At 37.7% G+C, this 7,272-nt stretch overlaps 1 long non-coding RNA gene across 1 annotated transcript; it reads left to right on the top strand.

Moving 5' to 3' along the window:
* The first annotated feature begins 549 nt into the window (after nt 1-549).
* Nucleotides 550-3,163, top strand: LOC116055410. The gene is made up of 3 exons (XR_004106283.2): nt 550-590; nt 1,846-2,029; nt 2,939-3,163. It is a non-coding gene; the product is annotated as an uncharacterized LOC116055410 (long non-coding RNA).
* The last annotated feature ends 4,109 nt before the right edge of the window (nt 3,164-7,272 follow it).

The raw sequence follows: 7,272 nt of genomic DNA, 5'->3' as shown, positions 1-7,272 counted from the left end.
TTACTACACACACTGTTGATGTGATGGACAGTGAATCTGAATTCTGCCCAGCAACTTTTAATGTGTTAGTGTGCTATTTTCTATAATAATCTGAACTGTGTGTGTAACTGTGTAAATTATCTTTGAGTAGCCATATGTCTTCACGTAGTAGACAATGGCAAAATAAATCAGAATGTTTTTTTGGTGAAGTGTCCCTTTGAATCATTTTTAATCATGTTAATGAGGAGTAGGCCTATGTAATAATTTATATTTATATTCACAAACAGTAGCCTATTGAAGAATTTAATTTTCAAACCCTTTACCCTATTTATATTAGAATGAAACAGACAAATAATTGTTAACGCTTTAAGTTGTGTTCTATTGAAAGGATCTAGCTACATGCTAACGAGAGCTCGACTCGGCGGAAGCATAAATACTTCAGCGCGGAAGGATACATGAGTGAATCGACAGTGATCCAACTGTCAGTCTCCGTCAGTGTTGATCAAAGTCGGGAGGATGGCGCTTGGACATTTAGCAACGGAGGATTTAATCACGGGCTTACTTCGTTTTTGGAATAAAGGTCACTGAAGAGGAGCGAAGTAAATTCAAAGGTAAATTATGTGCATTTTTAATCTGTGTTTGTGGTGTTAATATTCAAAGTTGGAAGTTAACGTTACCGTTAGCACTAGCCAAGTTCATACTCTGTCAACATTAGCTAGCTACACTCGACATTGATGATTGCCATTATTAACGTTAACAGGTTAGTTAGTTAAAACATTAGCAGTATTATGTCCCATATTGCCATTCTACATGTTACGACATGGTACTTAGCTAGCTAACGGTACTTAGCAACAGTTGACCATCGAGATAGCTAGCTAGCATTAACGTTAGCTATAAAACTACTGCGTCAGAGGAGAAAAAAGCGTTTTTGCCGCCGAAAAGTCTTTTCTTCTGACTTACGTTAACACTAGCAATAAAACGTTAGCTGGACTGCGTCAGAGGAGAACGATAAAAAGCATCTTTGCCGCCTAAAAGTCTTTTGTTCTTAAATATATGTTAATGGTAAAGCAAAGCCATTTGGGCAGAATGTGACTATCGGTAGCCAGTGAGGGTTTGAAATGATGATTTATTCTTTATTTTGTCGTCAAACTGTCTTAGAACATTTTCGTAAAACCATGTAATGTTAACGTTAATTAACCTACAAAGACTAACGTCAAGTTACAACACCAGTCACGTTAACGTTAACTGACAGAACCGACCAACGGTTAACCAACGGTTAACCTCCCTTTCGAGTAGCTAGCTAAGCTTAACATTTAACGTTAGCTAGCTAGCTGCTGTTTTCAAAATAACAATTAATAATAATTATTATCATTAATAAAAAAGTAAGATAGGCCTAACGTTACGTTATATTAATATAGTGTTTGTGTGTGTGTGTGTGTGTGTGTGTGTGAGAGAGAGAGAGAGAGAGAGAGACATTTTTCCAGCGTCTCTAATGAGGTACGCCTAAATACTTTTTTTTTTTTTTTTTTAAAGATTATTTTTTTGGGCATTTTAGGCCTTTAATAGACAGGACAGCTGAAGACATGAAAGGGAATGACATGCAGCAAAGGGCCGCACGTCGGAGTCAAACCCACGGCCGCTGCGTCGAGGAGTAAACCTCTATATATATATGGGCGCACGCTCTACCAATTGAGCTATCTGGGCACCCTACTTTGTGTTTTTATATGGATATTAGGTCCGGACCAAACGGAGGATGATAGAGAAGCGTGATTGCATAATGTGCTTTTTAAATGTGTAACGTTACATTATGCTGTTACCACAGTGGTGGTTAACATTGCTGTTTTTCTTTTCTGTATTGTACGTTAGATAATGAAGTTGACGGAGAAGCAGTGGACTATGGATTGACTGAGAGGATGGTTTCATACCTCTTTGAAGGATCGTTTAAGAAGCAAGCCAAATTCAACCGATTTGTACAGCAGTGGAAAGAAACCGTGACACTAACCGTTGAGCCTGTCCCGGTACATTCAGAGAAGGCTACAGTGGAATCAAGGTACCGTAACAGTAATGTTATGTGATTGTTATAACATTAGGCCCAAGTAGAACCATGGAAAATAACTATAATCTCATAGACATATAAATAATATAAAATGTAAAGGTTACTACTGAAGAAGTTTTTATCTGGATCTGAATTCACCTGGCTCCGGTAGTTTATGTAGTGTAACATTATGCATTAGGGTGTACACACTGTAATGCATAATCTTGCACAGTCTTTGTAGTCCGAACGCAGGGGTAGAATGTAACTAAGTACATTTACTCCAGTACTGTACTTCAGTCTAAATGTTGAGGTACTTGTACTTTACTTGAGTCTTTTCTTTTCATTCCACTTTCTACTTTTTACTCCACTACATTTATCTGTTACAGCTTTAGTTACTAGTTACTTTAGTTACTCCGCTACATTCATCTGTTACAGCTTTTAGTTACTAGTTACTTTAGTTACTCCGCTACATTCATCTGTTACAGCTTTAGTTACTAGTTACTTTACACATTAAGATTACTGCTCACAGAACACATGTAGTTTATAAAATCTGATGTTTGATTCTAAAGTAAACTGAGATGATTAGTCCATTAAACACACAACTGGTTGGATCCTTTACACTTTCTAACATGTTTTAATGTTTAACTACATTATCCTGATAATACTTACAGACTTTTGCTTAAGTAACATTTACACTGCAGGACTTTTACTGTAACAGTATTGTTACAGTATGGTTAATTTGCCATACATTTTAAGACTATTGTTTTATTGTAAGAGTCCATGTAGGGTTTGTCTACATGTTTTATTTCCTTATATTTGTGTTGGAGTTCATATTAAATTACTAAAGGCTCTCTTTGAAATTTAATTTTAAAATCCTATGATAATGTTGTGACATGTTTCCTGTTTGTTTGTGCTGTGTTGCAGAATGAATATCTGCCGAAGATTTTAAGATGGCTTTAAGATCCTAGTACCCACAGTGCTTAGACTGACTCAAAGGAAATCTCCCCTTGCTTTGGAGGAAAGAGAGGCTGCCCTCACCGAAGATGTCCCTGGTAAGTGACTCACTGATCAGCCGTGGTCACCCCTAGTGTTGTGGAGCCATTTAAGCTTAATTTCTTTTCTATTTGTCTTCAGACAAGATAAGGCCTAACCAACCACAATACACTGTACATTCACCTAATTATTATTTTGTGTGTAATTTGCGTATACTTATTTTTTGTTTACATTACTTCACCCAGAGACTGGGAGAATTATATGCATCCCTTGGATGTCTTATTTCATAATACAAAGTTTTTAGCTGTCAATACTGGGCCTTGGTGTGAAGAATGTGAAGAAAAAAAAAATGCATGCACAGTATGAAAGATCTCTGATTTCACAAAAAATGTTGTAGTCTTTTGATAGGCCATTAAATGATGGTTAAGGTTTTTACTTACCAGAGACGTTTTTGTGGGTGTATAAATATATATATATATATATATATATATATATATATATATATATATATATATATATATATATATATATATATGAACAGTTGTTTTTTATGAATGTTTGTGGTAGATTTCTGCAATTTAACTGAGTGAATACTACTTTATGATCTCTTGCAGGATCAACCTGGTTGTAGCGCTATCCTATTGCATGCAGAGGGAGTTTGAAAGACAACCGTCGGATTGAGCCCTGTCAATGGAGAGTTCCCAGACCCAACATCTTGATGTGGTCTGGCCAAGCCTCCAGGAAGAGCGCCGAGTCTAAAAGCCACCATGGGCTTAGTGGATAACGGTGGTACTGCACCCCATGGCCCAGAAAGACTTTTCACATAGACTTTGCATGGCGAAAGAAACGTCTATATTTCAGCGGATAATTTGTTTCGGGGTATATCAACTTACCAGCCCGAACACTGAAAGGGTTTTTACATTTTTAACATTCACTAGAAGCGAATCCAGAATTATTAAATTTTTTAAATATATATATTCCACTAAGTTAAACCAGTCTCTTATTCACTTGCTGTGCAGAAACCATTCTATACCATTTTACCTTTATAGAAAACTGAGAAGACTAGATAAAACAAAATAAATAGTATGATAATAATTCGAATCCAACGATTTTATTACAGCAGCAGTAATGAGGAACCCGGTCCTCCAGGCGCCGACGGAAGCAGAGGCCGAGAAGGCCATCAAAGAGTTTCTCCGGCTGGCACCTAATCGCCACCACCGCCGGCCAAGATAATTCTTTATTTTAATGTTTAATGTTTTTATATTTGTTAATGTTTTTTATGTTTATTGATTAATTATATAGTTCAAAATAAATGTTTGTTCAGCAAAAAGTGAGAAGTTTACTGGTCTTGTTTATACCAGCGATCCTACAGAGTGATTTAAGATGTTTTCAAGTAATTAGGTTAATAATTGTTTGTCATCTTCTAGACTATGATTTCTACAGATTAGACTGGTATTATTGGACTGTAGCTATAGTTTATTATAAAGTAGTAGTAGTTATAGCAGTAAAATGTTAATTAGGCCCCCTATCTAAAATATTCTCGGTGTACTAAGGTAAGTAATTTGTAATTTATTTTATCAACATTTAAAGAGTAAAGGTATGTTAGGATAACATATACGGTATATAGCGCGTGACATCTGCAGACTGTATAAATGATATCTGGTGGATGTAGAGCCTGACATCTGTACTATGTATAACAGGAAGATGACCACATCTGTAAGATGTATAGCAGATGTTAGAACAATGTATATAAGCCTGCATCTCTACGATGTATTGCATACGTTAGAACGACGTATATAAGCCTACATCTCTACGATGTATTGCATACGTTAGAACGACGTATATAAGCCTACATCTCTACGATGTATTGCATACGTTAGAACGATGTATATTGCCTGCATCTCTACGACGTATGGCATACGTTAGAACGATGTATATTGCCTGCATCTCTACGACGTATGGCATACGTTAGAATGATGTATATATGTATACGTCACGGAGAGAGCGGCTATATGTCGCTGAAACGTAGCGCAGCGACGTCGCGGGGACGTCGTGCCAGTGAGCAAACTACCAAAATACTACGTATGTATTTTGATTACATCGCCAATACGTCGCCGCGAACCACCAACCTTGTGATTAAAGCAACCCTAGGTAACTTTTCCCGCTTCGGTCCCCCTACAGGTTGGAAACGGAATTGTCCATTACATTACATTATGCAAGTTTGCCAGATTGGGTAGCAGATCTGTAGTTTGAATGAACTGAACAATGTAATGTAATGGACACTTCCGCTTCCAACCTATAGGGGGACCGAAGCGGAAAAAGTTACCTAGTGTTGCTTTAAAGCAGCCATATTATGCTCATTTTCAGGTTCATAATTGTATTTTAAGGTTGTACCAGAATAGGTGTACATGGTTTAATTTTCAAAAAACACAATATTTGTGTTGTACTGCACCGCTCTCTCTCACTGCTGCAGATCCTCTTTTCAGCTGGTCTCTGTTTTAGCTACAGAGCGAGACCTCTTTTCTTCTTCTTCTTCTGTACTATCTTTGATTGAACTGCACATGCCCAGTAGCTCAGATGTAGATCATGTCAGCTAGCTAGCTCCATAGACAGTAAAAGAAAGGCTGTTTCTACAACTTTGCTCAGTTACAAGGCAGGATTAGCTGGGAGACTTCTAAATGAGGGCGCACATGTAAGTAGTTCTTTTGTAGATTATGGTGAACTTGTGTGTGTTGTAGCAGTGCTTTGCTATTGAGAACGAAGTAGCATGCTAGCGTTAGCCATAGCGTTAGCATGCTAATGCTACGAGCTAATGGTTGCGGTTAGCCTGCTCGTTTCGGCTTGTGACGTCACAAGCCGTGCTGATTTTGAACAGCTCACCCAGAGACTGAAGGCAGGACACATTCAGAAACCGTATCTCACTCTAAACAGCATGGGTGGATTTTTTTCAAAGTTTGTATGTGTGTGGAAGCACCAGAGACACAACATAACACCCCAAATCCCAGAAAAAGTGATTTTTTCATAATATGGGCACTTTAAAGGATAAACCGCTCTACCTCCTGAGCTACAGCCCCCTATCCTTAATCAGTTTTACTTTTTAAGTAAAAAATATTCACGAAGGAACAACTTATTTTGAAATGATATCACATTCCATTATCTACCTTCATCCACAGTACGCCCATTTGCTGCGGTGATGGAAAAGGAAAGTCAGTGCGAGAGAACAGTTGAGGAAAATAATAAACAACGAAGATTAATTTCCGGGAAAAATGCTCAAAATAGTGAACATGGTTTTCTCTGCAGCAAGAAAAAGTCCAGTTCTGCAAGTGATCCAACCATAGAAATAAAATGGCTAGCAAAGGACATTGAACTGTTTGCCGTGGTTGTTTGATTAGGACAAAACAAAATGGCTGTTGTAAGTTGTCATGATAACAACACGCGTCAATGGGTCCATAAAGTGTTTCTTTGTCCATTACTGCAGAACATCACATCCGCCACTTGCCGCAAGTCGGTTTATACGGAAGTTTATATGTTGCCATGGCAATGGTACACATAAAAATGGCCTTTATATCCATTTTATTTCTCTGGATCCAACTGTTCATTGTAGAAGTGCTCCTGCATTAAAATGCACGAGAAGCACTTGTTATAACAACAGACCCTCAGTAAGTTATATAGATCAAAGATATATTATTTGTATTTTCACTCTTCTATAATGCTTTAATAAATCATTAATAACCAATTAATACAGCCATTAGTTACAACTTTAGTACATTACTGTCCAAAGAGCAACTTAACAGCTATTCCACTATACTAAATAGTGTATTCACACAGTGGCGGACTTAACATAGAGGCATAGGTAGGCGGCTGCTTGGGGCCCCCTACCAGCTGTTGTAGTAGGGGGGCCCCCAACCAACCTAAAAAAAAAAAAAAGCCCCTTATCTTCATGAATGCTTCAAAAATCATGGTAAATTGTATTAATATTCTTAAGAAATACGTTGAAACATTGAAGTAGTAGTTAAATTGTCCAGTTCATGGTTATCTGTCCCTACACATATGAAATGGACTAGTCCGTAGTCTGTAATACACCCCCTACTTTCACAATGAAATGGACTAGGCCGTAATACACCCCCAACTTTCACAATGAAATAGACTAGTCCGTAACGTTGCACACAGCACAGCGCGAAAGATAAACACACAGTGACAGGAGAACTGGGGAAGTACACAAACAGAGACGAAGTAAGAACAAGGGGGTAAGCCTCTCCTCGGAC

Source organism: Sander lucioperca, chromosome 11 (assembly GCF_008315115.2).
Source record: "Sander lucioperca isolate FBNREF2018 chromosome 11, SLUC_FBN_1.2, whole genome shotgun sequence".
NCBI lineage: Eukaryota > Metazoa > Chordata > Actinopteri > Perciformes > Percidae > Sander > Sander lucioperca.
The sequence above is the reverse complement of the archived record's forward strand: the minus strand, read 5'-3'. Positions and strand labels throughout refer to the sequence as shown.